Source organism: Mustela putorius, unplaced genomic scaffold (genome assembly GCF_011764305.1).
Source record: "Mustela putorius furo isolate JIRA1106 unplaced genomic scaffold, ASM1176430v1.1 tig00000430_pilon_pilon_pilon, whole genome shotgun sequence".
NCBI lineage: Eukaryota > Metazoa > Chordata > Mammalia > Carnivora > Mustelidae > Mustela > Mustela putorius.
In genome coordinates, this window is record NW_025421377.1 from 20,601,371 (window position 1) to 20,621,938 (window position 20,568).

Sequence of the window (20,568 nt, forward strand, 5' to 3'; positions counted from 1 at the left end):
AGCTTCTTTTTAAATTACAAATCTGACCGGCAGTCATGTGCTTACAAATCCCCCATCGTTCCTGTTGCTCATCTCATCAGGCTCAGATCATTACCCAGGCTACGAAATTAGACTTGGTTTGGTTCCAACCAGATATCGGAATAACCTCAATTTCTACTGATCCGTTTGTTCCATGCACTTACACTCCAGCTGCACAGAACTTTAAACAGTTTTCTGAACAGACCTTATGAATTTTCTTTTTTTTTCATATTATAAAAGGAAAACATTTCCATCAGAAAATGCTGAAAAGGAAAAAACAAGTCATTTCCATAATCTCAGCACAGTTTACAAAGTGGTGCTGTACTTTGAAAATGAAGAAATGGAGACACAAGCCAAGGAATAGAGGCAGCTTCTAGTTTCTCCCCAGCGCCTCCAGAAGGAACCCAGCCCTGCTGATACCTTGATTTTAGCCCTAGTGAAACCCATTCTGACCTCTAGCCTGTCATATAATAAAGCTGTGTTTTCTTAAGCCATGAAGTTTGTTACAGCAGCAATAAAAAACTAATACCATACCTTATAAAATTTAAGACAGCAGAAGAGCACAATATATGCCTATTTAAAAATGTATTTTAGCACTAAAATCCCATGATTTCGTTTGGCCCTATAGTTTTTAAAAAAGTATATTTAAGAAGTTTTGCATTGCTATAGAAATTTTACAGGCAATATTTTATGATAACCTTGGGTTATAAACTAAAAATAAAAGTTAATTATATAATGAAGCTGTCCGATAAGACATGTGATATCAGTGAGGGTAGGAACCATATTGATTTTGTTCACTACAGATATTTAATATCTCTAGAGTGCTAGACATATGGCAAGCACTCAGTTAATGTGCATGGAATGAACTGAATGAGTGAATTCAGATTCTTAAACATTCTTCTGAAAGAAATTACACGAAGACTCCTGCAAGGTAATTATCATGCTGTTTTGATTGGCACATGTACTAAAAGTGGGCTTTTCTCTATTGCCAGTAATGTAGGCAAATTTAAGCTTTCTGGACTTTGTGTGTGTAGTGTGTGTGTATGTGTGTGTGTGTGTGTGTGTGTGTGTGTGTGAGTGATACATATATAAGAATACATAATAAAAAGAAAAGAGGGGAGCCTGGGTAGCTCAGTGGGTTAAAGCCTCTGCCTTCAGCTCAGGTCATGATCTTAGGTCCTGGGATCGAGCCCCACATCAGGCTCTCTCTGCTCAGCAGGGAGCCTGCTTCCTTCTCTCTCTCTGCCTGCCTCTCTGCCTACTTGTGATCTCTGTCAAATAAATAAATAAAATCTTTAAAAAAAATAAAAAGAAAAGAAGTGGTAGTAAAGAAATATTCATTGGTAAAAGAATTAACCCTTCAAGAGGGCATTTATTAACGAGGGTTCGAGAGCTCAGCAGTTTTTCTGAAGCTGTGAGTTCTGCTTCTTCGGCAAGGTATATCCATTTATCATTTCAGCCATTTATTTCTGTTGGAGCAGTTTACGATGGCAGAAACGGTCTGTTTCTAACACCGACTGGCCAGTGTCTCTTTGGTTCAGGTGTATGAGCTCAAGTACTAAAAAACAGATTATGTCTTCAAGATAATTGCCACTCCAGCACCCCATTGACTATTCACAGAACTTTGTTTTCAGGTCAATAGCATGAGTGAACTCAACTAAAACTGTTTGAGAAGGGGCAATTTTCTGGGACTTTTATTAAATAGAATATAATGGAGAATCAATAAGTAAACAAACAAAAAAAGGTCTTCCCATAAAAGATGTTACAAAATCCACAGATAGTCATATCCTAATTTTAGGCCTAACACCAAATTTACTTACTGGGTTTCCAGCACAGATAAGAAGTAGTGAATGAGCATGGTAACAAGAAAAGAGCACAAAAAGAAGATATATGAAGCCATCAAGTATCATCATTTGGAGCCAGCAGGAGATTACAATAAAATTACCAGTGTAGGAGCCTCTGGGTGTCATAGCCTATTAAGCGTCCGACTCCTGGTTTCAGCTCAGGTGGTGGTTTTGGGGTCTGGGGGTCCTGGCTTTAAGTCCCACGTTAGCTGTGAGCTCAGTGAGGAGCCTGCTTGTCCCTCCCTCTTCCCCTTTTCTTCCCCCCTTATTTCTCTCAAATAAATAAATCTTAAAAAAAAAAAATTACCAGTGTGGGATAATGGTTTGGGAAGCTGATTCCATTTCAGCAGATCTGGTTCCAATATCAACTTAACTACTTAGTAACCGGTAACCTCAGTTTCCCCATCCATACAACAGACATAGTAAAAGGGTCAAACTACACACAGAAAGTAAAAAAGTGTTTGGATATGGTAAGTGTTAAGTAAATTTTACATTTTTCTTTTATTAAGTTTATTATCATTATTGCCGCTTATAAATCAACTAATCTTAGGAGAGTTGCTCTATCTCCCTGGAAATTATTACCCTGTCATACCGCACATGGTTGTAACAAAAATATATGTATAGGGGCGCCTGGCTGGCTCAGTCAGTAGAGCCTGTGACGCTCCATCTTGGGGGTCATAAATTCAAGTCCCACGTTAAGCACAGAGATTACCAAAAAAATTTTTTTAATTAAAAAATTTTTAATTAAATAATTTTATTTTATTATTAAAATTATTTAATTTAATTAAATAATTTTTTATTAAAAAAGTTTTTTAAATGAAATGAACATGGAAGCCATTTTTAAGCTGTCAATAATAAATATGTATATTTTTAAGATTCTATTTATTTATTTATTTGAGGGATAAGGAGATAGAGAGTGAATGTGTGCTGGTGGTGGTGGTGGAGAGGAACAGAGGTGTAGGGAGAGGGACCAGCAGACTCTGCACTGAGCTCGGATCCTGACAGGAGGCTAGATCCCAGGACCCAGTGGCTACAACACGGAGACTACCTCCTGGTACCATCACCACTGGAGCTGAAATCAAGAATCGGCCCGTTCAACCGACTGAGCCACCCAGGCGCCCCAAATATTAAATATATTCTTAAAGGAACAAATCATCCTGTAACTTTTCATGACACTGAAGGGCTACAGTGAAATAGACCAGAAAAAGGTGGTTGTAGTCATAATGACCTTGACTATCAAAAATGCATGGAGCTAATGTCATTCAGTCAACTAATATTTATTTGATTTTTTAAAAAATACTATTACTCTTTAAATTCAATTAGCCAACACATAGTACATTATTAGTTTCTGACGTAGTATTCGGTGATCCATCAGTTGCGTACGACACCCAGTGGTCAGCACATCATGTGCTCTCCTTATTGCCCATTACCCAGTTGCCCCATCCCCCACCCAGCCTACTAATATTTATTAAGGAACCCCAAAACGTTGTGGACTGAACCCCCATGGGCGGATCTTCCCTAGGATCTCTTAGCTTGATAGAAAAATGGTTCAAATACTTCAAATGTAATATGATACATATTGTAGTAGACTATAGAAGTAGGAGAAAAAGTACTGCCAAGGGACACTTCAGAGAAATTATAGCTGAATTAAGTGGGTATTAAAAGCTCAGAAAGTGGGGCACCTGGGTGGGTCAGTGGGTTAAGCATCTGTCTGCTTTTGGCTCAGGTCATGATCTCAAGGTCCTGGGATCGAGCCCTGCATCAGGCTCTTGGCTCAGCAGGGAGCCTCCTTCCCCCCCACCCCTGCCTACTTGTGATTTCTCTCTCTGTCAAATAAATAAATAAAATCTTAAAAAAAAAAAAAAAAAAAAAGCTCAGGAAGTACTTGCCTCTCTGGGGAAGAAAGCATTCTCAGTAGTTACAGCAGAGTGAAAAAGCATAGCATGTTTGGGAAATTATGGAAAATCCAGGTATGTCCTGGGGATGAGGTAGATAAGAGAGAAATCTGGAAAAAAAAAAAAAAGGTGGGTCTTGTATGGTTTGCTAAGAGGTGTGTGTGTGTGTGTGTTTGTGGAGGTTTAACTGAAAACAGGAGTCAGAGTTTTTTGTTACAAGAAATTGGAAGAAAGAAATTATTACACAAGCTGGGGGACTCACAAAATCAGCAGGAGGCTGAAGGTAAGATCTGGGAAACAGAAGAAAACCAAGGAACTCCAAACAGGTCAAAAACACACAGTACAATAGCTGTTTTTTAGTCAGACTGGCAGGAGCCCACCTCCGCCAGTGAGGGCGGGATGATTCTGCAGGTTCCCTGAATAGATCTGCGTGTCCCATGGTTTTAGTGTAACCACCTCCAGAATCAATGCCCTGGTTTGGAGGATGCAATTTCTTTCCCTTTTGGTTTCCATGATAAAAGATGGGGAACTGAGTCCTATCGAAACCATACCAATAGAAGATTCTCTCCAAATAGGAAAAGGGAACTCGGTAATTGACAAAAACAAAAAGTAACCTACAAAAACAATTCCGATAGTTAGCAACACCCCCAATAACCAAAAAACTAATACAAGATTTTGAATAGGCAGTGACACGATCAGATTGATTTGTTTAGCAGCAAATGGCTATAAAATAACTTAAATGATGTAAAAGCAGACACACTGAAAAATAATTATCTTTCCTTCTTCTGATGCCCAGGTTGATATTTGCTCTCCCCAATGACATTTTACCATTTTTCTTGCATAATCAAGATCATATATATATTTCTATGTTTTTGTCATTTTGATTGCTAGGTGGATGGGATCTTGCTTTTCTTCATAATTTTATAGTCAGCTACTCTAATGAATTATTTTATTGCTCACAATAGTTTTTCAGTTGATTCTCTTTGGCTGATCAGTTTTCATGGTGTGGCAGGCAAAATAATGACTGCCCCCCAACAAAGGTGTCCATATCCTAATCCCTGGAACCTAAGACTCTTTTTAAAAATTTGTTCTTTTTAATTTTAAATTCAATTAAGGGCACATGGATGGCTCAATAGGTTAAGCCTCTGCCTTCGGTTCAGGTCGTGATCTCAGGGTCCGGGGATGGAGCCCCACATCGGGCTCTCTGCTCAGCAGGGAGCCTGCCTCCCCTTCCCCCTCTGTCTGCCTCTCTGTCTACTTGTGATCTCTCTCTGCAAAATAAAAAAATAAATAAAAATATTTAAAAAAATAAATTCAATTAACTAACACATAATATTAATTTCAGAGATACAGTCAGTGATTCATCAGTCTTCTGTAACACCCAGTGCTCATTACATCATGTACCCTCCTTAATGTTTATCACCCAGTTACCCCATCTCCCTCCCCCTCCCTCCCATCAACCCTCAGTTTGTTTGCTATGATTAATAGTCTCTTTTGGTTTGTCTCCTAAGACTTTTTTTTTAACTTTTTCTTTTTTATTTATTTGACAGAGAGAAATCACAAGTAGGCAGAGAGGCATGCAGAGAGAGAGAGAAGGAAGCAGGCTCCCCGCTGAGCAGAGAGCCCGACTCGGGGCTCGATCCCAGGACCCTGGGATCATGACCTGAGCCGAAGGCAGAGGCCCCAACCCACTGAGCCACCCAGGCGCCCCATTTTTTTTTTTTTTTTTTTGAGTAAAGTGATGGAAGTTTATTAAGCAAGGATATGGAAAAAGCTCTTGAGAGTGAGAGGGGTCCCAACAGGATTGCCACTGAGGACCTTTAGGTCTTCTATAGAAAGCTAACCGAGGAACTTAAATCCTTTTAACATCTCTATTGATGTCACCATTGAGCAAGGACTAGTGATAACACCCTCAATGCCTTACTTCCTTTTTAGAATCTGATTATTTGTTCGTGACAGGTGATTATCATAAAAAGATACCCACCCTACACACCTAGGGCTGAGTGGTCAGGTTTGTTCCCTTATTTCTGATTTCCCCACACCTCCACATTTTTGTTTGTTTGTTCGTTTGTTTTAAAGATTTTATTTATTTATCTGACAGAAATCATAAGTAGGCAGAGAGGTAGGCAGAGGTGGGGGGGAAGCAGGCTCCCGGCCGAGCAGAAAGCCCAATGCCGGCTGCTTCCAGCTGAGAAGGGACGGCATGAGGGTACGGCAGTCACCCAGGCACACCCAGGGTATTTCTGCCAAGAATCACATAGCCCCCTGTCTGTCTCTCCAGTTCCCTATTCGATCGTTTCCCCTCCCCTAAGAGGAGACCCAGGCATCAACAATGGGACGGTGACCAGAGAGAAAAAGCTGAAAGGGACGGCATGAGGGTATTATTCGGACCACAACCCAGGCATCTCTGAAATATTGACCCAGGTCTCCGAGCCAATTGAACAATTCAAGAGATAATTCTGAAATATTGACTGAATAATTGAAATATTGACTGATAATTCTGAAATATTGACCCAGGTCTCTGAGCCAACTGAACAATCCAAGAGAGACCCTGATTTTGTCCAGTTGGGCGCGAATGTCATTTATTAATTGTGAGACTTTACAGGAATTGCCAGTTATATTAAAACAGCACATGTGTGGAGACTCTTTACAACCTAAGTGATGCTGAAGCAGTAGTCAATGGTTGCCTGATTTTCTAGAAATCCTGCCCTAACTTTGCTTAGTTCTTCATCTAGAGCATTTAATGGTTGGGTCGTGTCATTAAAGGTTCTGCTGACCAGTAGAACAGGCCGACCGTTTGTTTTACCTCACAATGTAAGATTTTCCCACGTGCTGGCAGTCCCATCAGGGAGAGGGCCAAGGCTGCTGTTTCCCCAACAGCCATACCAGCACAAAATAAGGTCCATCCTCTAGGTAGGCGTAAGTGACTAAGTGGGGCTGGGAGGTGTAGAGTAAAGTTGCATGAGTAGTCAGCTCACTGCTGGCTATGCACATGCACTTGGCTTGGATTATATGCTCTAGACGAACTGGGGCCTGTCCAGCAAGGAAGGATCCTGAAACTGAATAGCAAGTCTCTGGCTGAGTTGCAAAATTTCGGCCAGGGTGGCCCCCACACATACCAGGCTGTTGAAAATCAAGCTTTGTGGGGGAGTTACTACTGGCGACACAAAATCGAGGTTGATTCTTGATATTTAGAGCCATATGTATCCAAAAATTGAATGTAGCCAACAGTTTCACAGGGTTTGGTTTACAGGGACCTTCGTGGGAAAGGAACTTTTATAGGCAGTATCAGGAGATCCTTTTTGCATTTTTATACAGGTATTTTTTCCTGTAACCATTAACATACTAGCGGCCAATTGTATAGTATAATTCTTATTTTGCTTGCAGGATCGATCTGTTAAATTGGTGAAACGGACATTGATGGCCATTTTGTGCCAGTAAATAACAGTATTTTTCTTTTTCCATACTATGGGATCAATAGGCAAGGAGCAGTTAGACCAGCATTGGACATGTAAGGGTTCCCCTACAGTTACATTAATGGCCTGAGAGGTTAAAATAGAACATTCTGTCATGGCCTCTATATGTATATTTTTTCATAGTAAAAGTAACCCCAAAATCATGGCTCTTGGGCTCACCTGCCTTGTTTTTTTGAATGGTAAACAGAGGTCTTGTATAGGCTCACAGGAAAAAGTGGGAGGATCAGCAGCAGGACTGTCGAGGACTGATACCCACTTCTTAATATGGGAATGAGGAATCCAGGACTTGAGACCAGTAGGAATAGAGAGAATGACGGCATATGGTCTTTCCTATATTTCTTCCATCAAGAAGAATTAGTGGATTCCCTGGCTATATTCCCAGCCAATATTTAAGAGTTCCTTTTTCCTGTGGCTGTTTATTTGACAGTTGTAGTTGTTGCTGAAACTGAGCTAAAGGTATCCTATGTTTAATTTGGGCATCTGTCTCTGGGTCAAATAGAAAATCACTGGTTAGGAGGGCACGTCCATATAACAGCTCATATGGAATAAGTCCTTGAATTTTTGGAGTATTTCTTATTCCAATTAACGTTACGGGGAAGGCTGAAGTCCAAGAGAGCTGGGTCTCCTGAGATAACTTCCTCAGGTGTTTCTTCAGGATATCATTTATTTTTGTCTACCTTTTTTGAGGTTAGAGGTCTCTAAGCACAATGTAAGAATTGGTCTATTCCCAGGGTCTCCGATACCCCTGCATGACAGTAGCCTTGAAGGAGGGACAGTTATCACTTTGCACACTCTTAGGCGAGCCAAATGTAAGTATTATTTCACGAGGCAAAACCCTTATTACTTCCTGTGCTTTTACAGTCCTGCATGGAAAGGCCTCTACCCGGTTGGTAAATGTATCAGCCCGTCCTAACAGACCCTGGAAACCTCTTGATTCTGGACGTGGGTAAAGTCTAACGGCCAGTCTTCTCCAGGATAGCCTCCGGTCCTTTGTCCCGAAGTGCAAGTCTTCTGCCAAGAGGATTGTTTCTGAGACAAACCTCACACACTGAAGTTACTCGCTGAACCATTTTTGACAAATTTTTCCAGGTAATACGGGTTGCCCTGGATCAGTCTGTAACCAGCCTAGGGGCTGGAGACCTCCCAAGACTCCTGACAATGATTTTCTCCTTGATCAAACTTGAATCAGGCTCTCCTGAGCCATCTTCTCAACCAGGTTTTGACCTTTCGGCTTCTGTGTTAGTCTTTGTATTGCCCAGTTTTAGCAAGAACACTGCTAAGTCAATTTAGTTAGGAACCCACCCTTGATATCTAATCTTTCTAGATACCTGAGCAAATTCCTTATGCTCCCCCCCCCCACGTGATGCCTGATCGCCAGGGCTTGCCTTCAGTAATAATCCTGTCAAGTTGGTTTAGCCAGAAATTCCCTTTTACCTTTGATGTTTCCTTGCAGCCATTTTCAATTCGCCGACCCCCTCCCTGCTCCCTGGTTATAAATCCCCACTCATACATGAACTATTCACTTCTATACCCTATCATTTTCCTCTATTGCAATAGTCCTGAATAAAATCTGGTTTTACCACTTTAATATGGTTCTGGTGCTTCTTTGACACTGTGTTGTTACCTTATAAGGCAAAAGGATATTCAGATCATACTAAATTAGGGATCTTGAGATGGGGAGATCATCCTGAATTATCTGGGTGGGTCCCATATAATCACAAAGATCCTTAAAAGATGGGGGCACCTGGGTGGCTCAGTGGGTTAAGCCTCTGCCTTCAGCTCAGGTCATGATCTCAGGGTCCTGGGATCAAGCCCCGAATTGGGCTTTCTGCTCTCTCTCTGCCTGCCTCTCTGCCTACTTGTGATCTCTCTCTGTCAAATAAATAAATAAAATCTTAAAAAAAAAAAAAGATCCTTAAAAGATGGAAGAGAGAGACAGAAGAGTCAGAGAACGAGAGGTGAGGACAGAAACAGCTACTGGAGGGATAAAGGGCCTTGAGGCAAGGATTGTGAGCACACTCTAGAAGCTGGAAAAGGCCAGGAAATGGATTCTCACCTAGATCCTCCAAAAGGAAGGTAGCCCTCGTGAAACCTTGATTTTAGCCCAGAGAAATCCCCTTTGGACTTTGGACCTCCAGAAATGTAAAATAATAAATCTGTGTTGTCTTAGCCCACTAAATTTGTGATAATTTGTTTTAGCAACAATAAAGAAATGGATAATGTGGTCTTTTAAATACCTCCCCTCCTCTTTTTCTTAAACAAATGATTGACTACCACATTAGTTTTCTGTACTTTGGTTTTCCCCCTTACTAATATATCTGGAAGATAATAATGATAATAATAATAATAATAATCCTTATGTATTACTTTTTTTTCTTTTAAGTAATCTTTATGCCCAACATAGGGTGTGAACTCATGACCCTCAGATCAAGGATCCCTTGCTCTACTGACTAGCCACGCAGGTGCCCCTGAAACCCTGAAAGATAATTAAAATCAAATCAGATAGATCAGCCACATTTATCTAACAGTTGCAGAGTATTCTCTTTATTTTACCCTATTTTTAAAAATTGTCTTGTGATCTTGTTCTTATTGAATTTCAAGAGCCCTTTATAAAGCAAAGAAACAATACATCTGAAATATGTTGTAAATATTCACTCTGATTTGTCAATTTAAACATTTGATTATTAATATTATTCATTATTAGAAATTTTTTCATGTATCAAATTTGTCAGTTCTGCTGTGAATGGGTGGATTTGGATTCTGGAGTTATGTCAAGCTTGGAAAGGCTTTCTCCCTGAGGATATTATTTAAAAAAAAAATTTTTTTTAAGATTTTATTTATTTATTTATTTATTTATTTAAGAGAGAGACAGTGAGAGAGAACATGAGCAAGGAGCTGGGAGCCTGATGTGGGACTCGATCCTGGGACTCCGGAATCATGACCTGAGCCGAAGGCAGTCGTCCAACCAACGAGCCACCCAGGTGTCCTTTATAAAAAATTTTTTTAATGTTTTTTTCTAGCATTTTTATGGATTCAATGTTAACGTTTAATCTCTGAGCCACTTGAAATGCAATGTGGTATAAAAAATTAGGAAGGTAGAGATCCAAGATTTTTCTGATGGCTATCCAGTTGTCCCAGTATCATTTACTGAATAATCCATTCTTCTTGCATTGACTTTATATATTTTTTGTCTATATCTTTTCTTTCTATTCTCTTCCATTGATCTAGCTTATTTTTACAGCATTATTTATTTATTTATTTATTTTTAGAGATTTTACTTATTTATTTGACAGAGAGAGAAATCACAAAGGATCTCACAAAGTAGGCAGAGAGGCAGGTAGGGGGGGGGAAGCAGGCTCCCTGCTGAGCAGAGAGCCTGATGTGGCGCTCGATTCCAGGGACCCAACCCTGGGATTATGACCTGAGCCAAAGACAGAAGCTTAACCCACTGAGCCATCCAGGTGCCTCTTTTCAAGCTTTTAAACATTATATCTTTATAATGTTTTAACTTCTGATAATCTGCTCCCTCCACCCATTATCCTTTTTAGAATTTCCCTGGCTAAACATGCACATTTCAATTTTCCTGGAGAAAACTGAATTTTATTGGTACATTTGTTGGGTAGAGAATTGCATTATATTTATAGTCTAACTAGAGCATTGATTCTTCATATAATAGTGCCTTCTTTTCATATATTTAAATCAAATTTAAATTGATTTAGATTTATTTGTGCAAGCACACATTGTGTGCTGTGAAATGACATTCATGCAGACTTTGAAAGACATTATTAATCATGGAAATCAAGAGTATTCTCCCCACAAGGTAGCCAGTGGCCTCTGATATGGCCTTGGTAAAGGGTATAGTCCAAAAATTGATGAGTTACTGGCTAAGTCAATCATTCCCCATCCTGGCAATCTGAATTATAAATGCAGAAACAAAGAAACAAATTGTCAGTTGGTGGCAGATTGGGAAAAAGTAGAAACATGGATTGTAAACCAGTCCGTATCAATGCAGAGCATAAGGCCCACAAATTCTGCTGCTGATGACTCCGGAGCTGTTTTGAGTCTAGAATCACCCATCAGGTCTCCTTGGGACCTATTTGGCCCTATTAAGGCACCAGTTTTGAAGTTGCTTTGACATTCATTCTCCATTGTTGTTCTATGAGATTGTATTGTTCTATGAGATTGTACAATAATTTCTACTACAAATGACCTGTTGAGTAGATTTATTATTCTTTAAAAAAAAAAAAAAAAGGATCCAAGAGGAGATTCCTTATAATTACATATCAGTTTATAAATGCTTTCTCTTATAGTATCTCATTTATTGTATCAGTAACCTAGTAAACTACTGAGCTTTGGAGATAGAAAATTTTTCGGCCACTTAATCATCAAAAGCAAATAACTTCCAAGGCTGAAAAACCTGAGGCTGACTTTCAGTAATCTGAGGCTGTCTCTGGAGAATGTCTAGAGACAATTTTTTCCCTAATGTCTTCTAAACGTAGTTGGACGTGAGCGTGAGGTCCCCAAATGTAATAATAGTCAATTTCCCACCACATTGAGGATGAAGCTGGCACAGAAAAAGGCAGATTCAAGGGAAACGTAGAAAAATGGAGCTGGATTCGTGAATTAAGGCCACCTTGAAACCTCCCCAATTTTGAAACTTCATTTCTGTTGACCAATAAATGTGCTCATTGTTTCAACCAGAAATAGCTTAGTTTTCTGCCATGAGTAACCGAAAGCATACTATCTGACATGGTATCAGTTACATTTTTGCATGTATTCCAAAAGCTGAGAATAGGGTCTTGGGGGAAGAGAAAAGCACCCCTGATTGGGGAAGGAGGGGTCTAGGAAGTCCGGACAAAGAACGCTGCCTTGTCAGTTCACGGTTATGTGTGTAGAAGGGGGTGTAGGGCAACAAACCGACTGGAAGAGGAGGCAAGAGAAGAGGAAGGCGGTCAAAGAAAAATAAAGATAAATTTCATGTACTTAGCCCAGCTCCTTCTAAGTTGTCTGAATACTTTTAACTTTGAAAGGAAACTGAGAGCATCGACGTCAACCTGCAGATAAAATAGTAACTGCTGGTTTTTATAATTAAATTTTGAATAGCACTGTAGTAAAGCAGTGTTTCTCAAACTCCAGGTTTTCTCATAACATGTTTAAATATTTGTCAAGTCTAAGTCATGTCATGTCTAAGTCCTATTTTTACCTAGTATTTTCTTTTAAATAGGCAGGAAGGCTATTAAAAATCCTATAACACACAACGTGGCCTCCCACACTAAGAATTGTCTGGTCCACAATGTCAGCAGTGCTAAAGGTGAGAAATCCTGATTTAAATCAGCTTATTTTCAGGGTACCTGGGTGACTCAGTTGGTTAAGCATCTGCCTTTGGCTCGGGTTGTGATCCCAGGGTTCTGGGATTGAACTAGGATCCCTGTGTCTGTCAGGGCTCCCTGCTTAGCAGGGGGTCTGCTTCTCTCTCTCCCTCTGCCCCTCCCCCATGCTCAAGCTCTGTCTCTTGCTTTCTCTCTCTCTCTCATATAAATAAAACCCTCTTAAAAAATCAGCTCATTTCCCCCTAAACTTCATAATACTTACATTTATTGAGCAACAGTGTATTTTGGATATTTTTCCACGTGCCAAATATGCAATATCTCATTGAATCCACACATTAACCTCCTAGGTAAATATGACTATTAAACCTATTTTACAAGTGAGGAGACTGAGGGTTACCTAATGTCCAAGATCTAACAGCTAATAAGTAGATGAACCTGAACAGTATGATGCTAGATTTCCCGAGCTTAATCAATGAGATCTACTTTCTATTACTACTATAAATGAAAACGACCTTCACAGGCCTCATGTAGTAGAAAAAAATATAAATAAATTCAATAAAAGCACAGTGTTATTAAGCGCTAGCTGAATATTTTTGCCTACTGAAGTCTCTGGATCTAAAGCCTATGGCTCTCTCTTAAAGCCAGAGACTAAGAGTTAAACAGGTGTTAAAGACATGCTTTCTCCTAGATATAATCAGAAAAAATGAAAACGAATTTAAAGGGGAATAACGTTCCTAATATGTGACTCAATGTTATATAATGTTGTGTTTGTGAACCACTTAACCAACTTTTCAGTAACACAAAGCCCTGAGACATTTTGATTCTCCATGAATTTGATAGTACCTGGCTTCAAATTCTGAATCTGTTACTTACTACTGGTGTTGTATTAGAGGTAATTTAGTATCTTCATTCATAGAACTGGGACAGTAGCATCTGCCTCAGAGGGGTGTGGTGAGAATTAAATGAGATACAGAGTCTTGCAAGATTCCCCAGAGAATTACACAGCATAAAATAAATATTAGTTCCCCTCATTTCCTGAAGATTCTGTGGTCTCTTTCCAGCCCTGGCTTAGATTTTCATATGCTTCCACGATTATACAAGCTCTCTAAAAGCCATGGCAGGACAGGCAGCCACAGTTGGCTCCAGAGTGTTAAAGCAAACAAAGAGCTGCTTTCAGTTTCATCCAGAGCAGCTACTAAGGCCTCTTGGGAGGCACCGGCCCTTTGAGCCATGCTCTGTAGCCACCAACCACCCCTTCCCATCTCCCTGCCCCCTGTGAGGGTTGTTGGTGATCCAGGGAGGATTTATGGAAATTGTAAGCATGAAGGCCCGGTGACAGTGAATTCTAATAGATGTCACAAGTCCCTAGAGGTTGTTGGAGGGAGGAAGGCGGACACAGAGAAGGAGGAGCTTCTGTTCCTAGGAGCAGAGTGTGGTTGCGCAAGTGCGCGAGCACACCCCCCCCCCGCCCCCACCAACACACACACCTGCTTCAATTTGAGACCTGCCATTAGACCACGCAGTCGTTGAGTTATATGCTTAAAGACTATACTTTCAATATTCCCAGCACTCCCTATAGAATTTAATTTGGAACTCTGTGGTATCGAGTAAAGCAGAGTTCAACAGAGCATTGGAATTCTTTTCTGCTTGGTGGTCAGAAGAACTTTTTTGTCTTTAGGCTGTGACTCTGGAAATTTCTTCACTACTTGATTCCTGATAACTTTACTCTTCTGAAATATTGCTATAATAAGGCTTGAGATTTCGTGCCATAACTAGGGATGATGAAAATACGAATACAACTAGAATTAATGCACTGACAAATTCAGAATATCTCCTCCCCACTAGAATATAAACTTCTGGGGGTCAGGGGGTTGGTCAGGGAGTACGCTACTATACCCCCCTCCAGCGCTAACATAAGTAACTAGCATGTGGTTAGTACTAATAAATATTGTTGAATGAATAAGTGAGTGTTCATATTACAGTCGTTGGTTGTAGCAGTCAACATTTCCTTTGTTTACACGTGTATTTTTTCATGCTTCTGGGTTTTATATCTGCGGCACCACTGTCGCCTTCTCTCTGCCTCCCACTCCTCTATCAACCCTTCCTGCTTTGGAGAATGTCTACTAACTCTCTAAACCTTGCTTCCTTGGCGAGAGTCTCTATGACTCTTATCTTCCTTCTCAAATTCACTCTTTCCCCCGCTGAGCTCCTGTAGCCCTTTGCACACGATCCAGTTAGATTTTGTGCTATAATTATTTGTTTATACGTCTGTCTCTGGCAGTAGAAATGAGCTCCTTGAGGGTTGTAATGTCTTTCTTTTGTATCTTCATCCCTGGCATGGTGACTCGTTTATGGCAGATCTTTAATAAATGTTACTGACTGACAGAATGAATGAATTTTGCAAACGAGGGATCCTCTATCCTGCAGGGCTCTAGAAAGGTCTCAGATCCCTTGTAAGGAGTGCATTACAAGATCACTTTCTTTAAAATGTTTTAGTTTGGAAAGGAGATCTTGTTCACTATGGTTTCATTCTATAAAGCCCTTCCCCTGTACTCAAATGGAATGATTAGAGTGGAAACATAGAGTAGAGGCTATAAACAAGGGATCTGGAAAAAGTGGGTCAGATTTCAAGGTGGGACTGATTATCCTGGGCTGCTTCTCCACAGATGCGTCCTGGTTACCCTGACGCCATTCAAACCTTAAAAGTAGTGATATTTTGGGACAGTAGAAATATTTCTCCCAAGAAAAAAATAAATGGTTTGACTCTCTGGGCCCAGATTCCTGCTGGTGCAGTACAGGGGAATTGTGTAAAGCAGTATCTCACGTCTCTAGCTATAAGAGGATTGTGGCCTGCTCAGGTTGCTATGGTTGTGACCATGACAACTGTGAAAAACATGAGAGCATGCCAAGAAGAGGGTGCGGTAATGACCATAAGCAAGCGAGAACAAATGGCCAGGACTAGGGACAGCCTAGGGTCCCTAGAGTCCAGTGGTTGTATAGGCAGGGAGTCAAGACTGTATTGGAAGATCTGACTTCCACATTTCATTGTTCACGTTGATACAAACCCTGAATGGCTCTTAACTGATCTCTATTATTCATCCATTTTGCTTTAAGGAACTCTGAGGAGGGGAATGGAGGTGGGGGGAGCAGCCTAAGAACACTGGGCATAACCCAAAGGGCTTCAGCTCTTGAGAATAGGCACTATTTAATTAAGCCAACTGTGAATTTGTGTGGGTGAAAGTAACAGCTGCTGATTCTTAGGATATTTTTAAGTTGCAGCCAGTTGGGATACTCTCCATGCCTATATATGGTCCTTCATGCTCAAGGACCTCATGGAGATGGGTGAGCTGAAAACAGACTCCTTGAAACTGTACCATCATCTCTGGGTCTCTGATGGCGCATAAGCAGCTTGCTCTCAGGGAAATTTGAGCAAAGTTAAAAGTCAAGCTGCACATCTGACATACTCAGTGGTGACTCTTTCATTCTCTCCCCACCCCCACGCTGTTGCTAGGCCTCTTCGAGGTTAAAAGAGACTTATTTGTTTAGTCCCCATACACTTTCAAGCTGCTTAGCTACCGTGTCTTGTGCACAACGGACACTCCAGGCAAACAAATTTTAAGGGCACAGCACACTGAAGCGGCAAGCCAGCCTACCAGACCGAGCCCCCTGAGCCCATGTGCTGTACAAAGCAAACCAAAACACAGCTGGTAGAGTTAATTTTAGACTTCCTGACCTTGGCAATGTCCTATCAATTTGGGAAAAGCAGCTTTGAATAGGTTCAGAAAGGACCCTTCCTCTTCCTTCTCCCAATGCAGCTGCCTGGAAAAGTGGCTACATGGTTTAAGTTTAATGGAAAAACAATTAATTATGGCCAATAATAAACCTGACAGATCAAGAAATTCAATATTTATTGAGCAGGTGCAGAGTCCATGCAAGAAATCTTTTATGATTTTTTTTCCCGCGAACTAAGATTCTAACAATTGTACTGAAAATAACACCTAAAAAGTTCTAAGACTGGCTTCTCAAAAACAAAAATAAATTTCAATGTCACGGTGCTTCAAAACACTGAAAGTGGGCTGGCGATTATAAGAGGGTTAGTAGTTTTATTAAATCATGCTGTTTATAAACATAACAGGATTTAAATGCAAGAAGTAAATATGTACTGATTGTTTCTTTTTTCCCCCCAAGATTTTATTTATTTATTTGAACAGAGAGCGAGAGAGAAAGAGAAAGACCACAAGCGGGGGGGGGGGCAGAGACAGAGGGAGAAGCAGTCACGCTGCTGAGCAGGGTGCTGGAGGCGGGGCTCAATCCCAGGACCCTGGGATCACAGACTGAGCAGATGCTCAGATCTAAGGCAGATGCTTAACTGACTGGGCCACCCAGGTGTCCCTGTACTATGCGTTTCTGAATTTGCAGGATCCAATTCTCTGACAACCAAAAATAGGTGTTCCCTCAATATATGCTCATATATAACATGGACTTTTCTTTCCTGAAACTTATACAATTTTTAATATTCTTTTAAAGATCTTATTTATTTATTTGACAAAGAGAGATGACAAGTAGGCAGAGAGGCAGGCAGAGAGAGAGGGTGAAGCAGGCTCCCTGCTGAGCAGAGAACCTGATGCAGGACTCAATTCTGACGTGGGGCTCCATCCCAGGACCCCGAGACCACGACCCAAGCCAAAGACAGAGGCTCAACCCACTGAGCCACCAAGGCGCCCCACAATTTTTAATTTTGCTTTTATTTATTTGATTGCCTATATTTCCCAATGACCTACAGGATTCATAATTTTTTTGCTCCCAGAGGCCGTAGTAGACAATAAATTCTTGTTCAGTGGATAAATGATTTGCAGCTCATCATTGTCTTAAATTTAGCCTTCTATTGTGCAAACCTCACCTTCAAAAGAATGAACAGCTTGAAGGGAGGGTATTGGCTTAGTTTTGGAATCAATGGAAGATTTCTTCTTCCATTGTAATACATTAAATAAGCTTTGTGTTTTGATACTTTATGGCTTTTAGTGATAAATGAATGCACTGAAAGACACCAAGCTTCATGAACCAATCTTTCATATTTCTATTCTTTCCTATTATATCAGAATAATATATCCTTGAGAAGTATTTTTAACCATACACTGGAATGTGAATAATCATACATGGTTGTTTTTAATGAAGCGAGGTATAGAATTAAAATCTAAAGAGCATTAATAAGGGTTAGGTTAAATTGCTAGGTGTGTTAAGTGGCCTCGTGTAGGATGCCAAAATTCATTTAGCATAGATTCATTCTAATTTAGGTCATCCTGGGAATGGGGGGGAAGGAAATGGGATTTACTGAATTCAGACTCTACTTATTAGCCATATGATTTTGAGCAAATTACATACGTAACCTCTTAGCATTAATTTCCTTAATTATAGATGGAGGAAGTAATACCTAACACCAACCATATGGGGCCGGGTAAGGAATAAATGACATAAACCTATTTATAAACATGGGCGTAAACAGGGACAAAATATGTGAAAAACTTAGCGGAGTGACTAGACCATCAGAAATATTCAAAACATTGGGGCGCCTGGGAGGCTCAGCTGGTTGGGCGACTGCTTTCGGCTTGGGTCATGATCCTGGAGTCCTGGGATCAAGTCCCGTCTCAGGAATCCCTGCTCAGCAGGGAGTCTGCTTCTCCCTCTGACCCTCTCCCTTCTCATGCTCTCTCTCCCTCATTCTTTCTCTCTCTCAAGTAAATAAATACAATCTTAAAAAAAAATATTCAAAATATTGCAGCTATAAAAACAATCTTATGTAATAAACTAATTAGATGGAATAATTATCACATCAGGCTAGATGTTATATAACCAAAATACTGCTGCACAACAGAATGCGTTTTACAAGTCACTACAGGTTTGTGGCCCAGCTGTACTTTTTCTCGTATTTGCTGTTCAGGTATCAAATTCTTTCACAGTCAGATAACATTCCTGAATCAGAAGGGATCAGCTACCCAAGAAATACGGACGCCCAGATTTAGACACAGGGTTTGAATTCAGTGTTTCTTCTCTCTGACATTGACGGCATTTGCTTTTGCCTTTACATGTAAAAGAATATCTTAATATATAGGCAGAAAAAAACCTGGCTAATATGAGGACAAGGAAAGAATGCTCCAGTCCAAAGAATCATTATTTATATCAGCAGATTTTAAGTTCCTATCATTAATAATACTTTTCTTGGCTTCTTCAAAAAAAGACCTGTTACTTATTTTTCTTTTTTATTATGGAAAGTTTCAAAGCTAAACAAAAGTAGGCAGGAGGGTAGAAGGATCCTCATGTACTTATCAACCTGACTTTGACCGCTATCAACTCACCGCCAGTCTCATCTCATCAGTACTCCTAATTCTCTCTTCTGAAGCAAATTCCAGGCATATTATTTCACCTGTAACTATTTCAGCATATATTTATAACACGTATGGACTCTTAAAAAACAAAAACAACATAACTACAACATCATCATCACAACTGGGTAAATGGTGATCAGAAACCAGAGATATCGGGGAAGAGAAGTAAAGAAAGAAAAAACCCAGATGCTTACAGGTAACGCTTTGCTTTGTCTATCCTTATTGGGCATGTAAATTTCTTTTTGGAAGCCCACCTTATGGCTTCAAACACCTTTTGTTTTTTACTTGTAACAAGAATTACTATCAAACTCCACTCAGTGGGCCAGAGACGCTTGTGGTATTAGCAAAAGACTTGCCCCTCGTGTAGCGCAGCACCTACACTTGTGAGTTCTCTGGCCTGCCAGCCTCAACTCTGAGCTCTAAAATGCACAGGGCTTCAAATACTGTTTACTTGCTGAGGTCTGCATTCATGTTTCTAGTTCAGATTCCTCCCGCCCCGCCTTGGCACAGTAAACAAAACTCTACTTGACTATTTTGATATCTAATAGATATCTCGAAGCTAACATATCTAAAATGGAACTTTTAGTTTAACCCCCAAATTGTGACTCATATCTTCCCTGTTTCAATAAATGGCTGTTTCCATTAGTTACTAAAGCCAAAAATAATTGGAGTAATCTCCTTTCCCCAACCTCCACAATCTATCACCAAGTGCTGTTGGTTTTACCCTGAGATTATTAATTTCTTCTATTATTAATGACACTACGCTGAACCAAATCACAACTGAGAAACAACTGGACTATTAGAATAGTCTCCTGGTTTCCCTTGTGACTTGTTGGCTCCCCCTGGTCCATTCTCCACAAGAAGGGAGAGTGATCTTTCCAAAATGTTAATCACGGATCATGAACTGATAATTGCTGAAGCTGTAGGATGAGATTCATTATATTAATTTCCTCCCCTTTGTATAGGTTTGAAATTTTCCAAATTAAAAAAAAAATGAAACGTTATTCAGATTAGCTTACCCCAGCCTGCCCTCTGTCTCCATGTCCAGCTTTATTTGATGTCATTTTTCTTGCTCACTCTGCCCGGGGCCATAACCTTTCGGCTCTAAGAACTCTTTAAGCTCTTTCTTATCTTAGAGCATTTGTGCTTATTACTTCCTCTACTAGAAAATGCTCATTCCCCTCGCTCTTTGCAAGACTGCTTCCTCCTCTTGTTTCAGGTCTTAACAAAAATGTCACCTCCGTAGAGAGGCTTTTCTTAAAAGTATTTTTTAAAAAAGATGTTATTTATGTATTTGACAGAGAGAGAGAGAGAGAGAGATCACAAGTAGGCAGAGAGGCAGGCAGAGAGAGAGTGGGGAGGCAGGCCCCCCACTGAGCAGAGAGCCCGATGTGGGGCTCCATCCCAGGACGACCCAAGCTGAAGGCAGAGGCTTTACCCACTGAGCCACCCAGGCACCCCAAGAGTCTTTTCTTAATCACCGCATCTAAATTAGATCCTCTCCCTCCACCATTGCTATTACATTATTCTGTCTACTCCCTGTCTTTCCACAATTTATAACTATCTTGTTTACATTTACATATATAAATATACTCACTTATAAATTTGAGTGAATCTTTTTA

General features: G+C 40.3%; 1 non-coding gene across 1 annotated transcript; it reads right to left on the reverse strand.

Moving 5' to 3' along the window:
* Window positions 1-19,229: 19,229 nt before the first annotated feature.
* Window positions 19,230-19,379, reverse strand: LOC123392088. The gene has a single exon (XR_006606750.1). It is a non-coding gene; the product is annotated as a small nucleolar RNA SNORA62/SNORA6 family (small nucleolar RNA).
* Between the last annotated feature and the right edge of the window lie 1,189 nt (window positions 19,380-20,568).